General features: G+C 54.4%; 1 protein-coding gene across 1 annotated transcript in view; it reads right to left on the bottom strand.

Annotated features, from left to right (window-relative positions):
* LOC144953246 (SEC14-like protein 2) overlaps positions 1-26,149 on the bottom strand; it is a 126,571-nt gene that overhangs the window by 62,127 nt on the left and 38,295 nt on the right. Inside the window, exons 2-4 of the mRNA XM_078883814.1 lie at positions 21,312-21,386; positions 5,777-5,852; positions 829-872 (exon numbers count right to left, since the gene is read on the bottom strand). The gene's annotated coding sequence lies outside the window, so the exon portion shown is untranslated. The remainder of the gene's footprint in view (positions 1-828; positions 873-5,776; positions 5,853-21,311; positions 21,387-26,149) is intronic.

The raw sequence follows: 26,149 nt of genomic DNA, 5'->3' as shown, positions 1-26,149 counted from the left end.
AGTCAGTCACTCACCTAGTCACTCACTCACTCAGTCACTCACCCACTCACCCACTCACTCACTCACCTAGTCACCCACTCACCCAGTCACCCACTCATCCAGTCACTCACCTACTCACCCACTCACTCACTCACCTAGTCACCCACTCACCCACTCACTCACTCACCTAGTCACCCACTCACCCAGTCACTCACTCACTGACTCACCTAGTCAGTCACTCACTCAGTCACTCACCTAGTCACCCACTCACTCAGTCAGTCACTCACCTAGTCACTCACTCACTCAGTCACTCACCCACTCACCCACTCACTCACTCACCTAGTCACCCACTCACCCAGTCACCCACTCATCCAGTCACTCACCCACTCACTCACTCACCTAGTCACCCACTCACCCACTCACTCACTCACCTAGTCACCCACTCACCCAGTCACTCACTCACTGACTCACCTAGTCAGTCACTCACTCAGTCACTCACCTAGTCACCCACTCACTCAGTCAGTCACTCACCTAGTCACTCACTCACTCAGTCACTCACCCACTCACTCACTCACCTAGTCACCCACTCACTGAGCAGTGGTGAGTAGTGGTGGTGAGTGGTGGTGAGTAGTGGTGAGTAGTGGTGGTGAGTAGTGGTGAGTAGTGGTGAGTAGTGGTGGTGAGTGAGTGGTGAGGAGTGGTGAGATGTGGTGGTGAGTGAGTGGTGAGTAGTGGTGAGTGGTGGTGGTGAGTGGTGAGTGGTGGTGAGTGGTGAGCAGTGGTGAGTGGTGGTGAGTGGTGAGTGGTGGTGGTGAGTGGTGAGCAGTGGTGAGGAGCGATGTTCCTCACTTTCCGAATCATCGCCTCTGCATCCTTGACGTTGAATTTCCTGGCTGGAAAAAATTAAACACGGAGAGTGGTGAGTAGGTGGTGAGTAGGTGGTGAGTAGGTGGTGAGTAGGTGGTGAGGTGGTGGTGAGTAGGTGGTGAGTAGGTGGTGAGTAGGTGGTGAGGTGGTGGTGAGTAGGTGGTGAGTAGGTGGTGAGTAGGTGGTGAGTAGGTGGTGAGTAGGTGGTGAGTAGGTGGTGAGGTGGTGGTGAGTAGGTGGTGAGTAGGTGGTGAGTAGGTGGTGAGTAGGTGGTGAGGTGGTGGTGAGTAGGTGGTGAGTAGGTGGTGAGTAGGTGGTGAGTAGGTGGTGAGGTGGTGGTGAGTAGGTGGTGAGGTGGTGGTGAGTAGGTGGTGAGTAGGTGGTGAGTAGGTGGTGAGTAGGTGGTGAGTAGGTGGTGAGGTGGTGGTGAGTAGGTGGTGAGGTGGTGGTGAGTAGGTGGTGAGTAGGTGGTGAGTAGGTGGTGAGTAGGTGGTGAGTAGGTGGTGAGGTGGTGGTGAGTAGGTGGTGAGTAGGTGGTGAGTAGGTGGTGAGTAGGTGGTGAGTAGGTGGTGAGGTGGTGGTGAGTAGGTGGTGAGGTGGTGGTGAGTAGGTGGTGAGTAGGTGGTGAGTAGGTGGTGAGTAGGTGGTGAGTAGGTGGTGAGTGGGTGGTGAGTAGGTGGTGAGTAGGTGGTGAGTAGGTGGTGAGTAGGTGGTGAGGTGGTGGTGAGTAGGTGGTGAGTAGGTGGTGAGGTGGTGGTGAGTGGGTGGTGAGTAGGTGGTGAGTAGGTGGTGAGGTGGTGGTGAGTAGGTGGTGAGTAGGTGGTGAGTTGGTGGTGAGTAGGTGGTGAGTAGGTGGTAAGTAGATGGTGAGGTGGTGGTGAGTAGGTGGTGAGTAGGTGGTGAGTAGGTGGTGAGGTGGTGGTGAGTAGGTGGTGAGTAGGTGGTGAGTAGGTGGTGAGTAGGTGGTGAGGAGGTGGTGAGGTGGTGGTGAGTGGGTGGTGAGTAGGTGGTGAGTAGGTGGTGAGGTAGTGGTGAGTGGGTGGTGAGTAGGTGGTGAGTAGGTGGTGAGTAGGTGGTGAGGTGGTGGTGAGTGGGTGGTGAGTAGGTGGTGAGGTGGTGGTGAGTAGGTGGTGAGTAGGTGGTGAGTAGGTGGTGAGGTGGTGGTGAGGTGGTGGTGAGTAGGTGGTGAGGTGGTGGTGAGTGGGTGGTGAGTAGGTGGTGAGTAGGTGGTGAGTAGGTGGTGAGGTGGTGGTGAGTAGGTGGTGAGTAGGTGGTGAGTGGGTGGTGAGTAGGTGGTGAGTAGGTGGTGAGTAGGTGGTGAGTAGGTGGTGAGGTGGTGGTGAGGTGGTGCTGAGTAGGTGGTGAGTAGGTGGTGAGTGGGTGGTGAGTAGGTGGTGAGTAGGTGGTGAGGTGGTGGTGAGGTGGTGGTGAGTAGGTGGTGAGTAGGTGGTGAGGTGGTGGTGAGTAGGTGGTGAGGTGGTGGTGAGTGGGTGGTGAGTAGGTGGTGAGTAGGTGGTGAGTAGGTGGTGAGGTGGTGGTGAGGTGGTGGTGAGTAGGTGGTGAGTAGGTGGTGAGTAGGTGGTGAGGTGGTGGTGAGTGGGTGGTGAGTGGGTGGTGAGTAGGTGGTGAGTAGGTGGTGAGTAGGTGGTGAGGTGGTGGTGAGTAGGTGGTGAGTAGGTGGTGAGTAGGTGGTGAGTAGGTGGTGGTGGTGGTGAGTATGTGGTGAGTAGGTGGTGAGGTGGTGGTGAGTAGGTGGTGAGTAGGTGGTGAGTAGGTGGTGAGTAGGAGGTGAGTAGGTGGTGAGTAGGTGGTGAGTAAGTGGTGAGTAGGTGGTGAGTAGGTGGTGAGTTGGTGGTGAGTAGGTGGTGAGTTGGTGGTGAGTAGGTGGTGAGTTGGTGGTGAGTAGGTGGTGAGGTGGTGGTGAGTGGGTGGTGAGTAGGTGGTGAGGTGGTGGTGAGGTGGTGGTGAGTAGGTGGTGAGTGGGTGGTGAGGAGGTGGTGAGGTGGTGGTGAGGTGGTGGTGAGTGGGTGGTGAGTAGGTGGTGAGGTGGTGGTGAGGTGGTGGTGAGTAGGTGGTGAGTAGGTGGTGAGTTGGTGGTGAGGTGGTGGTGAGTGGGTGGTGAGTAGGTGGTGAGTAGGTGGTGAGTAGGTGGTGAGAAGGTGGTGAGGTGGTGGTGAGTAGGTGGTGAGGTGGTGGTGAGTAGGTGGTGAGTAGGTGGTGAGTAGGTGGTAAGTAGGTGGTGAGTAGGTGGTGAGTAGGTGGTGAGGTGGTGGTGAGTGGGTGGTGAGGTGGTGGTGAGTAGGTGGTGAGGTGGTGGTGAGTAGGTGGTGAGGTGGTGGTGAGTAGGTGGTGAGGTGGTGGTGAGTAGGTGGTGAGTAGGTGGTGAGTAGGTGGTGAGGTGGTGGTGAGTAGGTGGTGAGTAGGTGGTGAGTAGGTGGTGAGTAGATGGTGAGGTGGTGGTGAGTAGGTGGTGAGTAGGTGGTGAGTGGGTGGTGAGTAGGTGGTGAGTAGGTGGTGAGTAGGTGGTGAGTAGGTGGTGAGTAGGTGGTGGTGAGTAGGTGGTGAGTAGGTGGTGAGTAGGTGGTGAGTAGGTGGTGAGTGGGTGGTGAGTAGGTGGTGAGTAGGTGGTGAGTAGGTGGTGAGTAGGTGGTGAGGTGGTGGTGAGTGGGTGGTGAGTAGGTGGTGAGTAGGTGGTGAGTGGGTGGTGAGTAGGTGGTGAGTAGGTGGTGAGTAGGTGGTGAGTAGGTGGTGAGTAGGTGGTGAGGTGGTGGTGAGTAGGTGGTGAGGTGGTGGTGAGGTGGTGGTGAGTGGGTGGTGAGTAGGTGGTGAGTAGGTGGTGAGGTGGTGGTGAGTAGGTGGTGAGTAGGTGGTGAGTAGGTGGTGGTGGTGGTGAGTAGGTGGTGAGTAGGTGGTGAGTAGGTGGTGAGTAGGTGGTGAGGTGGTGGTGAGTAGGTGGTGAGTAGGTGGTGAGGTGGTGGTGAGTAGGTGGTGAGGTGGTGGTGAGGTGGTGGTGAGTAGGTGGTGAGTGGGTGGTGAGTAGGTGGTGAGTAGGTGGTGAGTAGGTGGTGAGTGGGTGGTGAGTAGGTGGTGAGTAGGTGGTGAGTAGGTGGTGAGGTGGTGGTGAGTTGGTGGTGAGTAGGTGGTGAGTGGGTGGTGAGTAGGTGGTGAGGTGGTGGTGAGTGGGTGGTGAGTAGGTGGTGAGTAGGTGGTGAGTAGGTGGTGAGGTGGTGGTGAGTGGGTGGTGAGTGGGTGGTGAGTAGGTGGTGAGTAGGTGGTGAGTAGGTGGTGAGTAGGTGGTGAGGTGGTGGTGAGTAGGTGGTGAGTAGGTGGTGAGTAGGTGGTGAGGTGGTGGTGAGTGGGTGGTGAGTAGGTGGTGAGTAGGTGGTGAGTAGGTGGTGAGGTGGTGGTGAGGTGGTGGTGAGTAGGTGGTGAGTGGGTGGTGAGTAGGTGGTGAGTAGGTGGTGAGTGGGTGGTGAGTAGGTGGTGAGTAGGTGGTGAGTAGGTGGTGAGTAGGTGGTGAGTAGGTGGTGAGGTGGTGGTGAGTAGGTGGTGAGTGGGTGGTGAGTAGGTGGTGAGTAGGTGGTGAGTGGGTGGTGAGTAGGTGGTGAGTAGGTGGTGAGTAGGTGGTGAGTAGGTGGTGAGGTGGTGGTGAGTGGGTGGTGAGTAGGTGGTGAGGTGGTGGTGAGTAGGTGGTGAGTGGGTGGTGAGTAGGTGGTGAGTAGGTGGTGAGTAGGTGGTGAGGTGGTGGTGAGTAGGTGGTGAGTAGGTGGTGAGTAGGTGGTGGTGGTGGTGAGTAGGTGGTGAGTAGGTGGTGAGTAGGTGGTGAGGTGGTGGTGAGGTGGTGGTGAGTAGGTGGTGAGTAGGTGGTGAGTAGGTGGTGGTGGTGGTGAGTAGGTGGTGAGGTGGTGGTGAGGTGGTGGTGAGTGGGTGGTGAGTGGGTGGTGAGTAGGTGGTGAGTGGGTGGTGAGTAGGTGGTGAGTAGGTGGTGAGTAGGTGAGTAGGTGAGTAGGTGGTGAGTAGGTGAGTAGGTGGTGAGTAGGTGGTGAGTAGGTGGTGAGTAGGTGGTGAGTGGGTTGTGAGTAGGTGGTGAGTAGGTGGTGAGTAGGTGGTGAGTGGGTGGTGAGTAGGTGGTGAGTAGGTGGTGAGTAGGTGGTGAGTAGGTGGTGAGTTGGTGGTGAGTAGGTGGTGAGTGGGTGGTGAGTAGGTGGTGAGTAGGTGGTGAGTAGGTGGTGAGTGGGTGGTGAGTAGGTGGTGAGTAGGTGGTGAGTAGGTGGTGAGTGGGTGGTGAGTAGGTGGTGAGTAGGTGGAGAGTAGGTGGTGAGGTGGTGGTGAGTAGGTGGTGAGTAGGTGGTGAGTTGGTGGTGAGTAGGTGGTGAGTAGGTGGTGAGTGGGTGGTGAGTAGGTGGTGAGTAGGTGGTGAGTAGGTGGTGAGTGGGTGGTGAGTAGGTGGTGAGTAGGTGGTGAGTAGGTGGTGAGGTGGTGGTGAGTAGGTGGTGAGTAGGTGGTGAGTAGGTGGTGAGTAGGTGGTGAGTAGGTGGTGAGTGGGTGGTGAGTAGGTGGTGAGTAGGTGGTGAGTAGGTGGTGAGTTGGTGGTGAGTAGGTGGTGAGTGGGTGGTGAGTAGGTGGTGAGTAGGTGGTGAGTAGGTGGTGAGTGGGTGGTGAGTAGGTGGTGAGTAGGTGGTGAGTAGGTGGTGAGGTGGTGGTGAGTGGGTGGTGAGTAGGTGGTGAGTAGGTGGTGAGTAGGTGGTGAGGTGGTGGTGAGTGGGTGGTGAGTGGGTGGTGAGTGGGTGGTGAGTAGGTGGTGAGTAGGTGGTGAGTAGGTGGTGAGGTGGTGGTGAGTAGGTGGTGAGTGGGTGGTGAGTAGGTGGTGAGTAGGTGGTGAGTAGGTGGTGGTGAGTAGGTGGTGAGTAGGTGGTGAGTAGCTCCTCACCTCTGAGCCACTTGAGGAGGTAGTGATCATCACTGTGCGGTAACCCTGGCAACACGTCAAGCACAGCCTCACGAAACTACACACAGTGACACACACACAGTGACACACACACACACAGTGACACACACACAGTGACACACACACACACAGTGACACACACACAGTGACACACACACAGTGACACACACACACACAGTGACACACACACAGTGACACACACACACACAGTGACACACACACAGTGACACACACACACACAGTGACACACACACAGTGACACACACACACACAGTGACACACACACAGTGACACACACACAGTGACACACACAGTGACACACACACAGTGACACACACAGTGACACACACACAGTGACACACACACACAGTGACACACACAGTGACACACAGTGACACACACACAGTGACACACACACAGTGACACACAGTGACACACACACAGTGACACACACAGTGACACACACACAGTGACACACACAGTGACACACACACAGTGACACACACACAGTGACACACACACAGTGACACACACACAGTGACACACAGTGACACACACACAGACACAGTGACACACACACAGTGACACACACACAGTGACACACAGTGACACACAGTGACACACACACAGTGACACACACACAGTGACACACAGTGACACACACACAGTGACACACACACACAGTGACACACACACAGTGACACACACACAGTGACACACACACAGTGACACACACACAGTGACACACAGTGACACACACACAGACACACAGTGACACACACACAGTGACACACACACAGTGACACACAGTGACACACAGTGACACACACACAGTGACACACACACAGTGACACACAGTGACACACACACAGTGACACACACACAGTGACACACACACAGTGACACACACACAGTGACACACAGTGACACACACACAGTGACACACACACAGTGACACACACACAGTGACACACAGTGACACACACACAGTGACACACAGTGACACACACACAGTGACACACACACAGTGACACACACACAGTGACACACACACAGACACACACACACAGACACACAGTGACACACACAGTGACACACACACAGACACACAGTGACACACACAGTGACACACAGTGACACACACACAGTGACACACACACAGTGACACACAGTGACACACACAGTGACACACAGTGACACACAAACACAGTGACACACACACAGTGACACACACAGTGACACACAGTGACACACAGTGACACACACACAGTGACACACAGTGACACACAAACACAGTGACACACACACAGTGACACACACACAGTGACACACAGTGACACACACAGTGACACACAGTGACACACAAACACAGTGACACACACACAGTGACACACACACAGTGACACACACACAGTGACACACACAGTGACACACACACAGTGACACACAGTGACACACACACAGTGACACACACACAGTGACACACACAGTGACACACACACACAATGACACACACACAGTGACACACACAGTGACACACACAGTGACACACACACACAATGACACACACGGTGACACACACACACAGAGACACACACGGTGACACACACAGTGACACACACACACAGTGACACACACACAGTGACACACACACAGTGACACACAGTGACACACACACAGTGACACACACACAGTGACACACAGTGACACACACACAGTGACACACAGTGACACACACACAGTGACACACACACAGTGACACACACACAGTGACACACACAGTGAGACACAGTGACACACACACACAGTGACACACACACAGTGACACACACACAGTGACACACACAGTGACACACAGTGACACACAAACACAGTGACACACACACAGTGACACACACACAGTGACACACACACAGTGACACACAGTGACACACACAGTGACACACAGTGACACACAAACACAGTGACACACACACAGTGACACACACACAGTGACACACACACAGTGACACACAGTGACACACAGTGACACACACACAGTGACACACACACAGTGACACACAGTGACACACACACAGTGACACACACAGTGACACACACACACATACAGACACACACACACAAAGACACACACAGACACACACAGTGACACATACACACACACAGACACACACACAGACACACACAGACACACACAGTGACACACACACACAGACACACACAGACACACACAGACACACACAGTGACACACACACACACACAGTGACACACACACACAGACACACACAGACACACACAGTGACACACACACACACAGACACACACAGACACACACACAGACACACACAGTGACACACACACACAGACACACACAGACACACACAGACACACACAGTGACACACACACACACACAGTGACACACACACACAGACACACACAGACACACACAGTGACACACACACACACAGACACACACAGACACACACACAGACACAGATATGTAGACACACAAACACAGGTGATGGTGCTGGTGATGGTGGTGATGATGGTGATGATGATGGTGCTGGTGATAATGATTGTGGTGATGATGGTGATGATGGTGGTGATGGTGGTGATGATGGTGGTGATGGTGGTGATGGTGGTGAAGGTGGTGATGGTGGTGATGGTGGTGATAATGATTGTGGTGATGATGGTGGTGATGGTGGTGATGGTGGTGAAGGTGATGATGATGATGGTATACAATGTGGAGGCGTGGTGCTGGTGATGATTGTGATTGTGTTCAGACTGATGATGTCAGTGGGTGTGGTTGTGGTGGAGTGTGACAGTGTGTATGTAAGAGTGACTGTGCGTATGTGTGTGTGTATGTCAGAGTGTGACAGTGTGTATGTAAGAGTGACTGTGTGTATGTGTGTGTGTGTCTGTGAGTGACAGTGCGTATGTGTGTGTGTATGTCAGAGTGTGTGTGTGTATGTAAGAGTGAATGTGTGTATGTGTGTGTGTGTCTGTGAGTGACAGTGCGTATGTGTGTGTGTATGTAAGAGTGACTGTGTGTATGTAAGAGTGACTGTGTGTATGTGTGTGTGTGTCTGTGAGTGACAGTGTGTATGTGTGTGTGTATGTCAGAGTGTGACAGTGTGTATGTAAGAGTGACTGTGTGTATGTGTGTGTGTGTCTGTGAGTGACAGTGTGTATGTGTGTGTGTATGTCAGAGTGTGTGTGTGTATGTAAGAGTGAATGTGTGTATGTGTGTGTGTGTCTGTGAGTGACAGTGCGTATGTGTGTGTGTATGTAAGAGTGACTGTGTGTATGTAAGAGTGACTGTGTGTATGTGTGTGTGTGTCTGTGAGTGACAGTGTGTATGTGTGTGTGTATGTCAGAGTGTGACAGTGTGTATGTAAGAGTGACTGTGTGTGTGTGTGTGTGTCTGTGAGTGACAGTGAGTATGTGTGTGTGTATGTAAGAGTGACTGTGTTTATGTGTGTGTGTGTCTGTGAGTGACAGTGTGTACGTGTGTGTGTGTGTGTATGTAAGAGTGACTGTGTGTATGTGTGTATTGTTTGGCCGGATCGAGGGGGCTAAACGGGCGCGGCACGGGCTAGAGAAGAGATGGAGTGATGTGGTACAGGAGGACGTGGAGCTGAGTGAGTGGGTGAGTGGGTGAGTGAGTGGGTGAGTGAGTGGGTGAGTGGGTGAGTGAGTGGGTGAGTGAGTGGGTGAGTGAGTGGGTGAGTGAGTGGGTGAGTGTGTGAGTGACACGGGCTAGAGAAGAGATGGAGTGATGTGGTACAGGAGGACGTGGAGCTGAGTGAGTGGGTGAGTGGGTGAGTGAGTGGGTGAGTGAGTGGGTGAGTGGGTGAGTGAGTGGGTGAGTGAGTGGGTGAGTGAGTGGGTGAGTGAGTGGGTGAGTGTGTGAGTGACACGGGCTAGAGAAGAGATGGAGTGATGTGGTACAGGAGGACGTGGAGCTGAGTGAGTGGGTGAGTGAATGAGTGGGTGAGTGAGTGGGTGAGTGAGTGGGTGAGTGAGTGGGTGAGTGAGTGGGTGAGTGAGTGGGTGAGTGAGTGGGTGAGTGAGTGGGTGAGTGAGTGGGTGAGTGTGTGAGTGACACGGGCTAGAGAAGAGATGGAGTGATGTGGTACAGGAGGACGTGGAGCTGAGTGAGTGGGTGAGTGAGTGAATGAGTGGGTGAGTGAGTGGGTGAGTGAGTGGGTGAGTGAGTGGGTGAGTGAGTGGGTGAGTGAGTGGGTGAGTGAGTGGGTGAGTGTGTGAGTGACACGGGCTAGAAAAGAGATGGAGTGATGTGGTACAGGAGGACGTGGAGCTGAGTGAGTGGGTGAGTGGGTGAATGAGTGGGTGAGTGAGTGGGTGAGTGAGTGGGTGAGTGAGTGGGTGAGTGAGTGGGTGAGTGAGTGGGTGAGTGAGTGGGTGAGTGAGTGGGTGAGTGGGTGAGTGTGTGAGTGACACGGGCTAGAGAAGAGATGGAGTGATGTGGTACAGGAGGACGTGGAGCTGAGTGAGTGGGTGAGTGGGTGAATGAGTGGGTGAGTGAGTGGGTGAGTGAGTGGGTGAGTGAGTGGGTGAGTGAGTGGGTGAGTGTGTGAGTGACACGGGCTAGAGAAGAGATGGAGTGATGTGGTACAGGAGGACGTGGAGCTGAGTGAGTGGGTGAGTGGGTGAATGAGTGGGTGAGTGAGTGGGTGAGTGAGTGGGTGAGTGAGTGGGTGAGTGAGTGGGTGAGTGTGTGAGTGACACGGGCTAGAGAAGAGATGGAGTGATGTGGTACAGGAGGATGTGGAGCTGAGTGGACTTGCCGATGACTGGCACCAGCGGTGTCAAGATCGGCCTCAGTGGAGGAGGCTCGTGAAGGACGCTACTGGGCAGTTGGAGGCAGTCGCCCTCCAACAACAACGGAGGGCGGAGGAGCGACGCTCACAACAACGAGCGGAGCGCTGGGTGGCTAAAGCACAGCAAGTTGGCACAGTAGGGGGCACAGGTGGTGCATCAGCCAGTCATCTCGGTCATCTCGGTCAGTCGACCCGTGGCACCTGCTGGGTCTGCCCCGTGACCTCCTGCCAGCGGGCGTTCGACACTTCACGTGGTAGCCTCAAGGTGCACTTGGCCTGGCACAAGCGTCGTGGTGACGTCACCGCCACTTAGTGGCGAATGGTGGTTGTGGGTGGGTGGGTGGGTGAGTTGGGGGATGGGTGGGTGGGTGCGTGGGTGGGTGGATGGGTGAGTGAGTGGGTGAGTGGGTGGGTGCGTGGGTGGGTGGGTGAGTGAATGGGTGGATGGGTGAGTGGGTGGGTGCGTGGGTGGGTGAGTGGGTGGGTGCGTGGGTGGGTGAGTGGGTGGGTGAGTGGGTGGGTGCGTGAGTGGGTGCGTGGGTGGGTGAGTGGGTGGGTGCGTGGGTGGGTGAGTGGGTGGGTGCGTGGATGGGTGAGTGGGTGGGTGAGTGGGTGGGTGCGTGGGTGGGTGAGTGGGTGGGTGGGTGGGTGAGTGGGTGAGTGAGTGGGTGAGTGGGTGGGTGAGTGGGTGGGTGCGTGGGTGGGTGGGTGAGTGGGTGGGTGCGTGGGTGGGTGAGTGGGTGGGTGCGTGGGTGGGTGGGTGAGTGAGTGAGTGGGTGGGTGGGTGAGTGAGTGAGTGGGTGAGTGGGTGGGTGAGTGGGTGGGTGCGTGGGTGGGTGAGTGAGTGGGTGAGTGGGTGGGTGCGTGGGTGGGTGGGTGAGTGAGTGGGTGAGTGAGTGGGTGAGTGGGTGGGTGCGTGGGTGGGTGAGTGGGTGGGTGCGTGGGTGGGTGAGTGGGTGGGTGCGTGGGTGGGTGGGTGAGTGGGTGGGTGAGTGGGTAGGTGGGTGGGTGGGTGAGAGGGTGGGTAGGTGGGTGGGTGAGTGAGTGAGTGGCTGGGTGGGTGAGTTGAGTGGGTGGGTGATTTGAGTGGGTGGGTGGGTGAGTTGAGTGGGTGGGTGGGTGAGTTGGGGGATGGGTGGGTGGGTGAGTGGGTGAGTTTGTGGGTGGGTGGGTGAGTGGGTGTGTGGGTGGGTGAGTGGGTGGGTGAGTGGGTGGGTGGGTGAATGGGTGGGTGGGTGAGTGGGTGGGTGAGTGGGTGAGTGGGTGAGTGGGTGGGTGAGTGAGTGGGTGGATGGGTGAGTGAGTGGGTGAGTGGATGGGTGGGTGAGTGGGTGAGTGGGTGGGTGCGTGGGTGGGTGAGTGGGTGAGTGAGTTGGTGATTGAGTGGGTGAGTGAGGGAGTGACCTCCTGCCAGCGGGCGTTCGACACTTCACGTGGTAGCCTCAAGGTGCACTTGGCCTGGCACAAGCGTCGTGGTGACGTCACCGCCACTTAGTGGTGAATGTCTTGCGAGGCTTCAACAAGTTGCCTGTTGCCTTCAGGCTTGACGCTGTTTGGGATTTTTATTTTATTTTTTTATTTAAACACAAAACCTCGCAAACTATTTCAAATATGTGCCTCCTCCTAACCAGCACGGCGGAGATGCGTAGAGATGCGTACGTAGACATACGTAGAGACCCATAGAGATACACAGAGACCCATAGAGATACATAGAGATACATAGAGATACATAGAGATACACAGAGACCCATAGAGATACATAGAGATACATAGAGATACACAGAGACCCATAGAGATACACAGAGACCCATAGAGATACATAGAGATACAGAGACACATAGAGACCCATAGAGATACACAGAGACCCATAGAGATACACAGAGACCCATAGAGATACACAGAGACCCATAGAGATACATAGAGATACATAGAGACACATAGAGACCCATAGAGATACACAGAGACCCATAGAGATACACAGAGACCCATAGAGATACATAGAGATACATAGAGATACATAGAGACCCATAGAGATACATGGAGACCCATAAAGATACACAGAGACCCATAAAGATACATAGAGACACATAGAGATACATAGAGACCCATAGAGACCCATAGAGATACATAGAGACACATAGAGACCCATAGAGATACACAGAGACCCATAGAGATACACAGAGACCCATAGAGATACATAGAGATACATAGAGATACATAGAGACCCATAAAGATACACAGAGACCCATAAAGATACACAGAGACCCATAGAGATACACAGAGACCCATAAAGATACACAGAGACCCATAGAGATACACAGAGACCCATAGAGATACATAGAGACCCATAAAGACCCATAGAGATACATAGAGACCCATAGAGATACACAGAGACCCATAAAGATACACAGAGACCCATAGAGATACATAGAGACCCATAAAGACCCATAGAGATACATGGAGACCCATATAGATAAATAGAGACTCATAGAGATACATAGAGACCCATAGAGATACACAGAGACCCATAGAGATACATAGAGACCCATAAAGATACACAGAGACCCATAGAGATACATAGAGACCCATAAAGATACACAGAGACCCATAGAGATACATAGAGACACATAGAGACCCATAGAGATACACAGAGACCCATAGAGATACACAGAGACCCATAGAGATACATAGAGATACATAGAGACCCATAGAGATACACAGAGACCCATAAAGATACACAGAGACCCATAGAGATACATAGAGACCCATAAAGACCCATAGAGATACATAGAGACCCATAGAGACACATAAAGATACATGGAGACCCATAGAGATAAATAGAGACTCATAGAGATACATAGAGATACATAGAGACACATAGAGACCCATAGAGATACACAGAGACCCATAGAGATACATAGAGATACATAGAGACCCATAAAGATACACAGAGACCCATAGAGATACATAGAGATACATAGAGACCCATAGAGACACATAGAGATACATAGAGACCCATAGAGACACATAGAGATACATAGAGACCCATAGAGACACATAGAGATACATAGAGACCCATAGAGATACACAGAGACCCATAGAGATACACAGAGACCCATAGAGATACATAGAGACCCATAAAGATACACAGAGACCCATAGAGATACATAGAGACCCATAAAGATACAGAGACCCATAGAGATACATAGAGACCCATAAAGATACACAGAGACCCATAGAGATACATAGAGACACATAGAGACCCATAGAGATACACAGAGACCCATAGAGATACACAGAGACCCATAGAGACCCATAGAGATACATAGAGATACATAGAGATACATAGAGACCCATAGAGATACACAGAGACCCATAAAGATACACAGAGACCCATAGAGATACATAGAGACCCATAAAGACCCATAGAGATACATAGAGACACATAGAGACACATAGAGATACATGGAGACCCATAGAGATACACAGAGACACATATACAGTGAGGGAAAAAGTATTTGATCCCCTGCTGATGTTGTACGTTCGCCCGCTGACAAAGAAATGATCAGTCTATAATTGTAACGGTAGGTTCATATGAACAGTGAAAGACAGAATAACAACAACAGCAAAATCCATAAAAAAACGCACGCCAAAAATGTTACCAATTGATTTGCATTTTCCGTAAACCGGAGGACCCGGGGAAAAAAATCCACGCGGCCACGGGGAGAGAGACGGAGAGAGAGAGACACGCAAACTCCAAATATACACGGCAGGCTTCAGGGTCAGGAAATGAACCCATGACCCCTCCTGCAAATGTAGTGACATAAGAAGGGAGGGGCTGCTGGGGGCTCTGGGCCCCTTGGCGCCAGGCGTTGGGTTCCCAGGCGGCCCAGGCGCTTAAGCCCCTTGGCGCCACCAACGGGGGGGGGGGCTGTGTGTGCTCTGTGGGATATCTGGGGGCGCACACAACCCCACCCCTCGTTGGGGACTGGGCATAAAAGGGGAGCTCCCTGGACGATCAAGACCAGTTGTAGCTCAAGACCCAAGACCCAAGACCAGCCACCTGAGGACCTTGGGATGTTGCGAGAGGCAGTGGTGGTACTCTGGAACTCCCGACTCTACGACCTTGTGAGGGCGAGTTCCAGAGCGTAGCCAGAGTAGAGTATCTGGGCTGTGTATCTAGGCTGTGTACCTAGGCTGTGTGCCTAGGCTGTGTGCCTAGGCTGTGTGCCTAGGCTGTGTGCCTAGGCCGTGTGTCTAGGCCGTGTACCTAGGCCGTGTACCTAGGCCGTGTACCTAGGCCGTGTGTCTAGGCCGTGTGTCTAGGCCGTGTGTCTAGGCCGTGTGTCTAGGCCGTGTGTCTAGGCCGTGTGTCTAGGCCGTGTATCTAGGCCGTGTGTCTAGGCCGTGTGTCTAGGCCGTGTGTCTAGGCCGTGTATCTAGGCCGTGTATCTAGGCCGTGTGTCTAGGCCGTGTGTCTAGGCCGTGTGTCTAGGCCGTGTGTCTAGGCCGTGTGTCTAGGCCGTGTGTCTAGGCCGTGTGTCTAGGCCGTGTATCTAGGCCGTGTGTCTAGGCCGTGTGTCTAGGCCGTGTGTCTAGGCCGTGTGTCTAGGCCGTGTGTCTAGGCCGTGTGTCTAGGCCGTGTGTCTAGGCCGTGTGCCTAGGCCGTGTGCCTAGGCCGTGTGCCTAGGCCGTGTATCTAGGCCGTGTGTCTAGGCCGTGTATCTAGGCCGTGTACCTAGGCCGTGTATCTAGGCCGTGTGCCTAGGCCGTGTGCCTAGGCCGTGTACCTAGGCCGTGTACCTAGGCCGTGTGCCTAGGCCGTGTGCCTAGGCCGTGTACCTAGGCCGTGTACCTAGGCCGTGTACCTAGGCCGTGTATCTAGGCCGTGTACCTAGGCCGTGTACCTAGGCCGTGTATCTAGGCCGTGTACCTAGGCCGTGTATCTAGGCCGTGTACCTAGGCCGTGTGTCTAGGCCGTGTGTCTAGGCCGTGTACCTAGGCCGTGTATCTAGGCCGTGTGCCTAGGCCGTGTACCTAGGCCGTGTATCTAGGCCGTGTGCCTAGGCCGTGTATCTAGGCCGTGTACCTAGGCCGTGTGTCTAGGCCGTGTATCTAGGCCGTGTACCTAGGCCGTGTATCTAGGCCGTGTACCTAGGCCGTGTATCTAGGCCGTGTACCTAGGCCGTGTACCTAGGCCGTGTGTCTAGGCCGTGTACCTAGGCCGTGTATCTAGGCCGTGTGCCTAGGCCGTGTGCCTAGGCCGTGTACCTAGGCCGTGTATCTAGGCCGTGTATCTAGGCCGTGTACCTAGGCCGTGTGTCTAGGCCGTGTACCTAGGCCGTGTACCTAGGCCGTGTATCTAGGCCGTGTACCTAGGCCGTGTACCTAGGCCGTGTGTCTAGGCCGTGTACCTAGGCCGTGTGTCTAGGCCGTGTACCTAGGCCGTGTATCTAGGCCGTGTACCTAGGCCGTGTATCTAGGCCGTGTACCTAGGCCGTGTGTCTAGGCCGTGTGTCTAGGCCGTGTACCTAGGCCGTGTATCTAGGCCGTGTGCCTAGGCCGTGTACCTAGGCCGTGTACCTAGGCCGTGTATCTAGGCCGTGTACCTAGGCCGTGTGTCTAGGCCGTGTGTCTAGGCCGTGTACCTAGGCCGTGTGTCTAGGCCGTGTATCTAGGCCGTGTACCTAGGCCGTGTGTCTAGGCCGTGTGTCTAGGCCGTGTACCTAGGCCGTGTATCTAGGCCGTGTATCTAGGCCGTGTACCTAGGCCGTGTGTCTAGGCCGTGTGTCTAGGCCGTGTACCTAGGCAGTGTACCTAGGCCGTGTATCTAGGCCGTGTGCCTAGGCTGTGTGCCTAGGCTGTGTGCCTAGGCTGTGTGCCTAGGCTGTGTACCTAGGCCGTGTACCTAGGCCGTGTATCTAGGCCGTGTGCCTAGGCCGTGTGTCTAGGCTGTGTGCCTAGGCTGTGTGCCTAGGCTGTGTGCCTAGGCTGTGTACCTAGGCCGTGTACCTAGGCCGTGTATCTAGGCCGTGTGCCTAGGCTGTGTACCTAGGCCGTGTACCTAGGCCGTGTGTCTAGGCCGTGTATCTAGGCCGTGTGCCTAGGCCGTGTACCTAGGCTGTGTACCTAGGCCGTGTACCTAGGCCGTGTACCTAGGCTGTGTGCCTAGGCTGTGTACCTAGGCTGTGTGCCTAGGCTGTGTGCCTAGGCTGTGTACCTAGGCTGTGTGCCTAGGCTGTGTGCCTAGGCTGTGTGCCTAGGCTGTGTACCTAGGCCGTGTACCTAGGCCGTGTACCTAGGCCGTGTGCCTAGGCCGTGTGTCTAGGCCGTGTGTCTAGGCCGTGTGCCTAGGCTGTGTGCCTAGGCTGTGTGCCTAGGCTGTGTGCCTAGGCTGTGTGCCTAGGCTGTGTATCTAGGCTGTGTACCTAGGCTGTGTACCTAGGCCGTGTACCTAGGCCGTGTGCCTAGGCCGTGTGTCTAGGCCGTGTACCTAGGCCGTGTATCTAGGCCGTGTACCTAGGCCGTGTGCCTAGGCCGTGTGTCTAGGCCGTGTACCTAGGCCGTGTACCTAGGCCGTGTGCCTAGGCCGTGTGTCTAGGCCGTGTGTCTAGGCCGTGTATCTAGGCCGTGTATCTAGGCCGTGTGTCTAGGCCGTGTGTCTAGGCCGTGTATCTAGGCCGTGTGTCTAGGCCGCGTACCTAGGCCGTGTACCTAGGCCGTGTACCTAGGCCGTGTATCTAGGCCGTGTATCTAGGCCGTGTACCTAGGCCGTGTATCTAGGCCGTGTATCTAGGCCGTGTATCTAGGCCGTGTACCTAGGCCGTGTGTCTAGGCCGTGTATCTAGGCCGTGTATCTAGGCCGTGTACCTAGGCCGTGTATCTAGGCCGTGTATCTAGGCCGTGTGTCTAGGCCGTGTACCTAGGCCGTGTGTCTAGGCCGTGTATCTAGGCCGTGTATCTAGGCCGTGTACCTAGGCCGTGTGCCTAGGCCGTGTATCTAGGCCGTGTATCTAGGCCGTGTGTCTAGGCCGTGTGTCTAGGCCGTGTACCTAGGCCGTGTACCTAGGCCGTGTATCTAGGCCGTGTGCCTAGGCCGTGTACCTAGGCCGTGTACCTAGGCCGTGTACCTAGGCCGTGTGCCTAAGCTGTGTGCCTAGGCCGTGTACCTAGGCTGTGTGCCTAGGCTGTAACAGAGTATCAGGACTGTTGGATAGTTGGAGAGTTGGACTGTTGGATTGTAATAAAGAAGCTACCTCTACAAATGTCTTCGGAACCCATTACACATCGAAGGCGAGGTATATACTTGTTTATTTCGGGGTACCCCTCCTGGTGAGACACTGCTTAACCAATACATACTTCACCTGGAATGGAACTTTCTACAAACAAACTGAGGACACCCCGATGGGCTCCCCCCCTATCTCCGGTTGTAGCCAACGTCTTCATGGAGAGATTTGAGACCGACGCCATCCAGACCGCCGCTCTACGCCCGACCTTGTGGAAGAGGTACGTAGATGACACTTTTGTCATCTGGCCACATGGCCGACCTGCTCCGGACCAATTTCTCGACCACATCAATTCCATACACCCAGCCATCAGATTCACCGTGGAAGTCGAAAAAGATTGCAAGCCACCCTTTTTGGATGTCCTAATCAAAAGGAGACCTGATGGTTCAATGAGCCACTCTGTCTATAGGACGCCATCCATACGGATGCTTACCTAAAACCGGATTCCCACCACCATCCATCCCAGAAGAATTCCCTCATCAAGACTCTGCACCATAGAGCCCAATGCATCTCTGACCAGGAACACATTGCCAGTGAACTCAAACACGTACGCCAAGCTCTCAAGGCTAATGGTTACTCCGACTACACAATCCGCAAAGCCATCACTCCAACCATCAAGCAGGATCCTGTTGAGGAGCCATTCAAAACCATCACCTTACCCTACATTGCGGGGGTCACAAAAAATATCTCCAAAATCCTGAATAAACACAAGATCCAGGTCCGATTCAACACAGTACGTAAACTTCGTGATCTGGTCCCGTCTGTAAACGATGTGGTTCCAGACATACAGTACCCTGGCGTCTACAAACTGAGTTGCCTCTGTGGTAGCAGTTACATTTGAGAAACCAAACGACATGTCTCGGACCGCATCCGTGAACACAAAACAGACCTGAAACACGGTAGGACCAACACCTCAGCCGTGGCAGATCACCGTTACAACTCAGTGGGCTCACAAGACGTTGACTTCTCCAAGACGGAGGTTCTCTGCAAGCCATCCGGCTACCATTAGAGATTCGTTTCATGAGGCCATCCACATATACAAACACAGAGACAATTTCAACCGAGAAGATGGAATCTGGCTCAGCAATCATTGGAAGGATTTGAGAAACCATTTCGGGTCTTGATTGAATGCGGTCACGCTTACGGTGACTTTCAGATCGCTTTCCATTCCCTTCTCCCCCCCCCCCTCCTCTTTTCCGAACATCGATGGACTCTTTTTACCCTTTTATCTGGCAACAAAACTGACGCCTTTTTTTTTACAAGGAGTCATGTTTGCATTGACCACAATACCTGCGGTAATGAATGCAAACACAAAACACACAACTCTGATAATGTATGCACTGTCCTTAAAGTTGATTGGTCCACACCCGAGACAGCTTTTATATTTTATATATAATATATATAGAGGCTGCCACTCCTCTGTCGGGAGCTGGAGCGGTACCGTCTGGGTCTCTGCGGTATTCAGGAGGTCTGGTGGACCGTCTTTGGTGTATAAGAAAGGCTGTCACTCCTCTGTCGGGAGCTGGACCGGTACCGTCTGGGTCTCTGCGGTATTCAGGAGGTCCGGTGGACCGTCTCTGGTGTGAGAAGCTGACACTCCTCTGTCGGGAGCTGGACAGGTACCGTCTGGGTCTCTGCGGTATTCAGGAGGTCCGGTGGACCGTCCCTGGTGTGAGAAGCTGACACTCCTCTGTCGGGAGCTGGACAGGTACCGTCTGGGTCTCTGCGATATTCAGGAGGTCCGGTGGACCATCTTTGGTGTGAGAGAGAGGCTGCCACTCCTCTGTCGGGAGCTGGACCGGTACCATCTGGGTCTCTGCAGTATTCAGGAGGTCCGGTGGACCGTCTCTGGTGTGAGAGAGAGGCTGCCATTCCTCTGTCGGGAGCTGGACCGGTACCGTTTGGATCTCTGCAGTATTCAGGAGGTCCGGTGGACCGTCTCTGGTGTGAGAGAGAGGCTGCCACTACTTTGTCAGGAGCTGGACCGGTACCGTCTGGATCTCTGCAGTATTCAGGAGGTCCGGTGGACCGTCTCTGGTGTGAGAGAGAGGCTGCCACTACTCTGTCAGGAGCTGGACCGGTATCGTCTGGGTCTCTGTGGTATTCAGGAGGTCCGGTGGACCGTCTCTGGGGTGAGAGAGAGGCTGCCACTCCTCTGTCGGGAGCTGGACCCGTACCGTCTGGGTCTCTGCGGTATTCAGGAGGTCTGCTGTCTTTGTTGTGTACGTGTGTGTGTACGTGTGTGTGTGTGAGTATGGGTGTGTGTGTGCGTGTGTGTGTGTATGTGTGTGTGTGTATGTGTGTGTGTGTATGTCTGTGTGTGGATTGTGTGAGGAGCTCACAAGTCCTTGAAAGATCTGGGCAAAGTCCCATCAGTGAGCTCCTCCGGCAGGCAAGGCTAAGTTGGCTGGGTCATGTAGCCCGCATGCCCAGCCACCGCATGCCTAAACAGCTTTTGTTCGGCCGGATCGAGGGGGCTAAACGGGCGCGGCACGGGCTGGAGAAGAGATAAAGTGATGTGGTACAGGAGGACGTGGAGCTGAGTGGACTTGCCGATGACTGGTACCAGCGGTGTCAAGATCGGCCTCAGTGGAGGAGGCTCGTGAAGGACGCTACTGGGCAGTTGGAGGCAGTCGCCCTCCAACAACAACGGAGGGCGGAGGAGCGACGCTCACAACAACGAGCGGAGCGCCGGGTGGCTAAAGCACAGCAAGTTGGCACAGTAGGGGGCACAGGTGGTGCATCAGCCAGTCATCTCGGTCATCTCGGTCAGTCGACCCGTGGCACCTGCTGGGTCTGCCCCGTGACCTCCTGCCAGCGGGCGTTCGACACTTCACGTGGCCTCAAGGTGCACATGGCCTGGCACAAGCGTCGTGGTGACGTCACCGCCACTTAGTGGCGAATGGCGGTTGTTGTTGTTGTGTGTGTGTGTACGTGTGTGTTGGTGGTGATGATGGTGGTGATGGTGGTGATGGTGATGATGGTGGTGATGATGGTGATGATGATGGTGATGATGTTGATGATGGTGATGATGGTGGTGATGATGTTGATGATGATGGTGATGATGATGATGGTGGTGATGATGGTGGTGATGATGGTGATGTTGATGATGTTGATGATGATGTTGATGATGATGTTGATGATGATGATGATGTAGATGTTCATGATGTTGATGATGATGATGGTGGTGATGTTGATGTTGATGATGGTGGTGTTGTTTATGATGGTAGTGATGGTGATGATGATGGTGATGTTGATGATGTTGATGATGATGTTGATGATGTTGATGATGATGTTGATGATGATGGTGATGTTGATGATGTTGATGATGATGTTGAGTTGATGATGTTGATGATGATGTTGATGATGTTGATGATGTTGCTACCTTCTCAAGAGCTGCTGTTTGACTCTCGTTCAATTTCTTCCTCGGAGAAATCATCGCCACGCGAGGGGAGGGGCTCTGGGGGGGGGTGGAGAGGGGAGGGGGTGTGGAGGAGGGGAGGGGTGGGGTGGGGGGGTGGAGGGTGGAGAGGGGAGGGGGTGTGGGGAGGGGTGGGGGGGTGGAGGGGGGAGGGGTGGGGGGGTGGGGAGGGGTGGGGTGGGGGGGTGGAGGGTGGAGAGGGGAGGGGGTGTGGGGGAGGGTGGGGGGGTGGAGGGGGGAGGGGTGTGGGGGAGGGGAGGGGTGGGGTGGGGGGGTGGAGGGTGGAGAGGGGAGGGGGTGTGGGGGAGGGGAGGGGTGGGGGGGTGGAGGGGGGAGGGGGTGGGGGGGGTGGAGGGGGGTGGAGGGTGGAGGGGGGAGGGGTGGGGGGGTGGGGAGGGGTGGGGGGTGGAGAGGGGAGGGGGTGGGGGGGTGGAGGGGGGTGGGGGGGTGGAGGGGGGAGGGGTGGGGGGGTGGGGAGGGGTGGGGGGTGGAGAGGGGAGGGGGTGGGGGGGTGGAGGGGGGTGGGGGGTGGAGAGGGGAGGGGGTGGGGGGGTGGAGGGGGGTGGGGGGGTGGAGAGGGGAGGGGGTGGGGGGGAGGGGAGGGGTGGGGGGGTGGAGAGGGGAGGGGTGGGGGGGTGGAGAGGGGAGGGGTGGGGGGGTGGAGAGGGGAGGGGGTGTGGGGGAGGGGAGGGGTGGGGGGTGGAGAGGGGAGGGGGTGTGGGGGAGGGGAGGGGAGGGGGGTGGGGGGTGGGGAGGGGGAGGAGAGGGGTGGGGGTGGGGGGGTGGAGAGGGGAGGGGTCAAAGTTTGAGATGGGGGAGCGGTGGCGCCGCGGTTAGCGCGCTACACAGACAAAGCTCCCCCAGGTATCCTCTAACAGGGGCTGTAGTAGGGGCAAGTGCTGTCAGCAGTAGCAGCAGCAGCCTATGAAGGCTACCAGCACTATGACACACACAGTGACACACACACACAGTGACACACACAGTGACACACACACAGTGACATACACAGTGACACACACACAGTGACACACACACAGTGACACACACAGTGAAACACACACAGTGACACACAGTGACACACACACACGGTGACACACACACAGTGACACACACAGTGACATACACAGTGACACACACACAGTGACACACACAGTGACACACACACAGTGACACACAGTGACACACACACACAGTGACACACACGGTGACACAAACACACGGTGTTAGAGTGTGTGAGTGTGTGTGTGTGAGTGTGTGTGTGAGTATGTGTTGTGAGTGTGTGAGTATGTGTGTTAGAGTGTGTGAGTGTGTGTATGAGTGAGTATGTGTGTGTGAGTGTGTGAGTATGTGTGTAAAAGTGTGTGTGTGAGTGTGTGAGTGTGTGTGTGAGTGTACGTGTGTATGTGTGTGTGTCTGTGTGTGTGTGTCTGTGTGTGTCTCTGTGAGTGTGTCTGTGTGTGTGTCTGTGTCTGTGTGTGTGTCTGTGTGTGTGTCTGTGTGTGTGTCTGTGTGTGTGTCTGTGTGTGTGTCTGTGTGTGTGTGTCTGTGTCTGTGTGTGTGTCTGTGTGTGTGTGTCTGTGTGTGTGTCTGTGTGTGTGTCTGTGTCTGTGTGTGTGTGTATCTGTGTGTGTGTGTGTGTCTGTGTGTGTCTGTGCCCGGCAAAACTACCTCCTCGCGGTGCCGGACGGGCAACACTGTGGTGGGCAGTGCTGTGGGGGGAGGGCCAATTCCGATTGGCCTTTGCCCTCATGGCGTCTGTGACCACCACAGCGGCCAAATGGGGGCTCTGGATGGGTGCGAGAGGCTGGTAACCCCTCCACCTTAAAATAATTACCACTAAACCACGACTGAAAAATGTTACGAATAAGCTTGTGCCTGAGGCCCCGGGGGGACAGGCGTCTATGACGTCTCCTGGCCAAACCCCATTTGGCGGAGCCAGGAGATTGATTCTTCACCCTCGGGGCTCCTCCAGAAACAACTTAAAGCCACTTCGTGTGGCCACGTGGAATGTTCGAACGCTCACTGCGGAGGAGAGGCTGCCACTCCTCTGTCGGGAGCTGGACCGGTACCGCCTGGATCTCTGTGGCATTCAGGAGGTCCGGTGGACCGGTTCTGGCTCCTGCCACCATGAGGGGTGGACAGTCTTCTACTCGGGGCAGGAGACTGCCAAACAACAGGGTATGGCTCTTCTTCTGAACAAACGAATGAAGGGGGCGTGGGAGCGTGGCGGTGAGGTGTGGGAAGCTGTAAGCCCCAGGATACTTTGGGCTCGCCTCCCCATCAACCAGAGGCGAGGAGTGATGGTCGTGGTTACTTATGCCCCCACCGAAGATAACATCCGTGGAGGGATGCAGGCAAAGCCGATGAGTCAGATGCCTTCTACGACCTCCTGTCACAGGTGCTGGCTAAAGTGGCCCCTCGGGATAGAGTCATCTTGTTGGGCGACTTCAATGCCCGAGATGGTCATGATGCTGGCACCTGGTCTGGAGTGATTGGAAGGCATGGGCCAGATCAGCTCAATAACAACGGCAGGAGGCTGCTAGATTTTTGTGCAGCCCATGGGCTTGTAAATACCAACACGCTGTTCCGGCATCGGCGCATCCACACAACATCATGGATGCATGCCGGGTCCAAGCAAGAACATCTGCTGGACTACGTAGTGACGGACCAGCGGATTCAGGCCCATGTCCTTGACACCAGGACCTACCGTGGAGCTGATCTGCCCTCTGACCATCGATTAGTCATCTGTAAGATGCGCCTGCCATTCTTCCACTCCGGTGGTGGGTGTACACCCAGGACCCCACTCAAACCTAAGGTGGCCTGGTCTCAGCTAGCCGATGAAAGTTGCAAGCGAGAATTTCATCATCGCTTGCGGCTGGGGTTGGCATCGTCCCCCACTCCTCCTGATGTCGAGGGTAAATGGGCGAGGTTTAGGACTGTGACTCATGCAGCTGCAATGGCTGCTTTGGGTACGCGGTCCAGACCTCCCCAGAGACCCTGGCTGACAGAGGAGGTGTTCAAGCTGGCTGAGAAAAAGCGACAGGCCCACTCTCATCGCCTACAGCATCCCACGTCGGAGAATGAGGAGGCTTACCGCAGCCTTCGCTCGGAGGTTCGGAGAGCCGTGAGGCGCTGCAAGGATGGGTGGTGGTCGCGGGTTGCTGAGGAGATGGAGTCTGCCTCAACGGCCCGCGATCACAAATCGATATTTAATTCCATCAAAAAAGTAACCTGCAGCGCCACACCTATTACCATCATTAGGGGACAGAACGGTGAGCCAATCTCCGACACCCCAGGAACAGGTTTGCAGATTTGCTGAGCGTTTCTGTGAGGTCCTGGGGGATGGGCAATCTATCAGCCTGGAAAACATCATGGCACAAAGTGGGGATGACCTTGCTGAGGCTGCAGTGCCTCAACTATTGGAGGAGGAAGTCACCCACTGTGAGTGGCTGGCTGAGGTGCCATCCGTTGAGGAAGTACTGAATGCGATCCAGAGTCTGAGACCAGGAAAGGCACCGGGCAGAGATGATCTCCCAAGCGAAATGCTGAGGGAGGGTGGCGTTTGTGCACGGACTGCCCTACATGACATCATAACTACAGTCTGGGCCACTGGACGGGTTCCGCAGGACTGGAAGGATGCCCTGGTGGTCCCCCTCTTTAAGAAGGGGGACCGCACAGACTGTAACAACTACAGGGGCATCTCACTCCTCAGTGTGAGGCCGGGAAAGGTCCTGGCAAGGATTATTCAACATCGCCTTGCTAGGCACGCTGAGGAGAGGCTTGCGGAGCCCCAATGCGGTTTCAGGAAAGGGCGGTCCTGCACGGATGCCATATTTTCTGTCCGTCTATGACAGCAGAGGTGTAGGGAATTCCAACAAGACCTACATCTCTGCTTCATTGACCTGTTCAAGGCCTATGATACCATCAGTAGGTTCTCTTGAGATTGTCTTTTCCGAGACCAAGGTGCTCTGCAAACCTTCTGGCTACCATCAGAGGTTTGTGCACGAAGCCATCCAGATATACAAACACAGACATAACTTCAACCGTGATGATGATGGGTACAAACTGAGTAATCATTGGAAAGATGTTATTAACCATGCAAAAAAGAGTTAACTACACATATTAGTCGGTTTTTACCTTTAAAACTGGTACAAAAACGGACACCTTTATACAAGGCATCATGTTTGCAATAACCACAACACAAGCAGTCAAAATGCAAACAAAAAGAAACAACTCCGATGATGATGATGATATGCACTGTCCTTGAAGTTGATTGGTCCACACCCGAGACAGCTTTCCTTAGAGCCCAGTCTCACTTGGTGTTGGACCAGATGACGCCAAAAGGCGCACAACTCAAAGACAACGCACCATCAGAGTATGAGAGCTCGGGGTTAAGCATTTACACCATTGGAACCTCATTTGCCAGAAGAAAAAAATATGACAATTGATTGTTTACCCTTCTATCTGGCAACAAAACTGACACCCTTTTTACGAGGAGTCATGTTTGCATAGACCACAATACCTGCAGTCATAATGTAAACAACAAAACACAACTCTGATAATGTATGTGCACTGTCCTTGAAGTTGATTGGTCCACACCCGAGACAGCTTTCCTTAGAGCCTAGTCTCGCATGGTGTTGGACCAGATGACGCCAACAGGCGCACAACTCAAAGACAGCGCACCATCAGAGTATGAGAGCTCGGGGTTAAGCATTGACACTATGAGACATCTCCTTTGCCAGTGGCAAAATATAGTAGTAGGTCTTTACCCTTTCAACTGGTACAAAACTGACACCTTTATA

The sequence above is a fragment of the Lampetra fluviatilis genome, chromosome 73 (assembly GCF_964198595.1).
Source record: "Lampetra fluviatilis chromosome 73, kcLamFluv1.1, whole genome shotgun sequence".
NCBI lineage: Eukaryota > Metazoa > Chordata > Hyperoartia > Petromyzontiformes > Petromyzontidae > Lampetra > Lampetra fluviatilis.
Note: the sequence above shows the minus strand (reverse complement) of the source record. Positions and strands in the feature narration are given on the sequence as shown.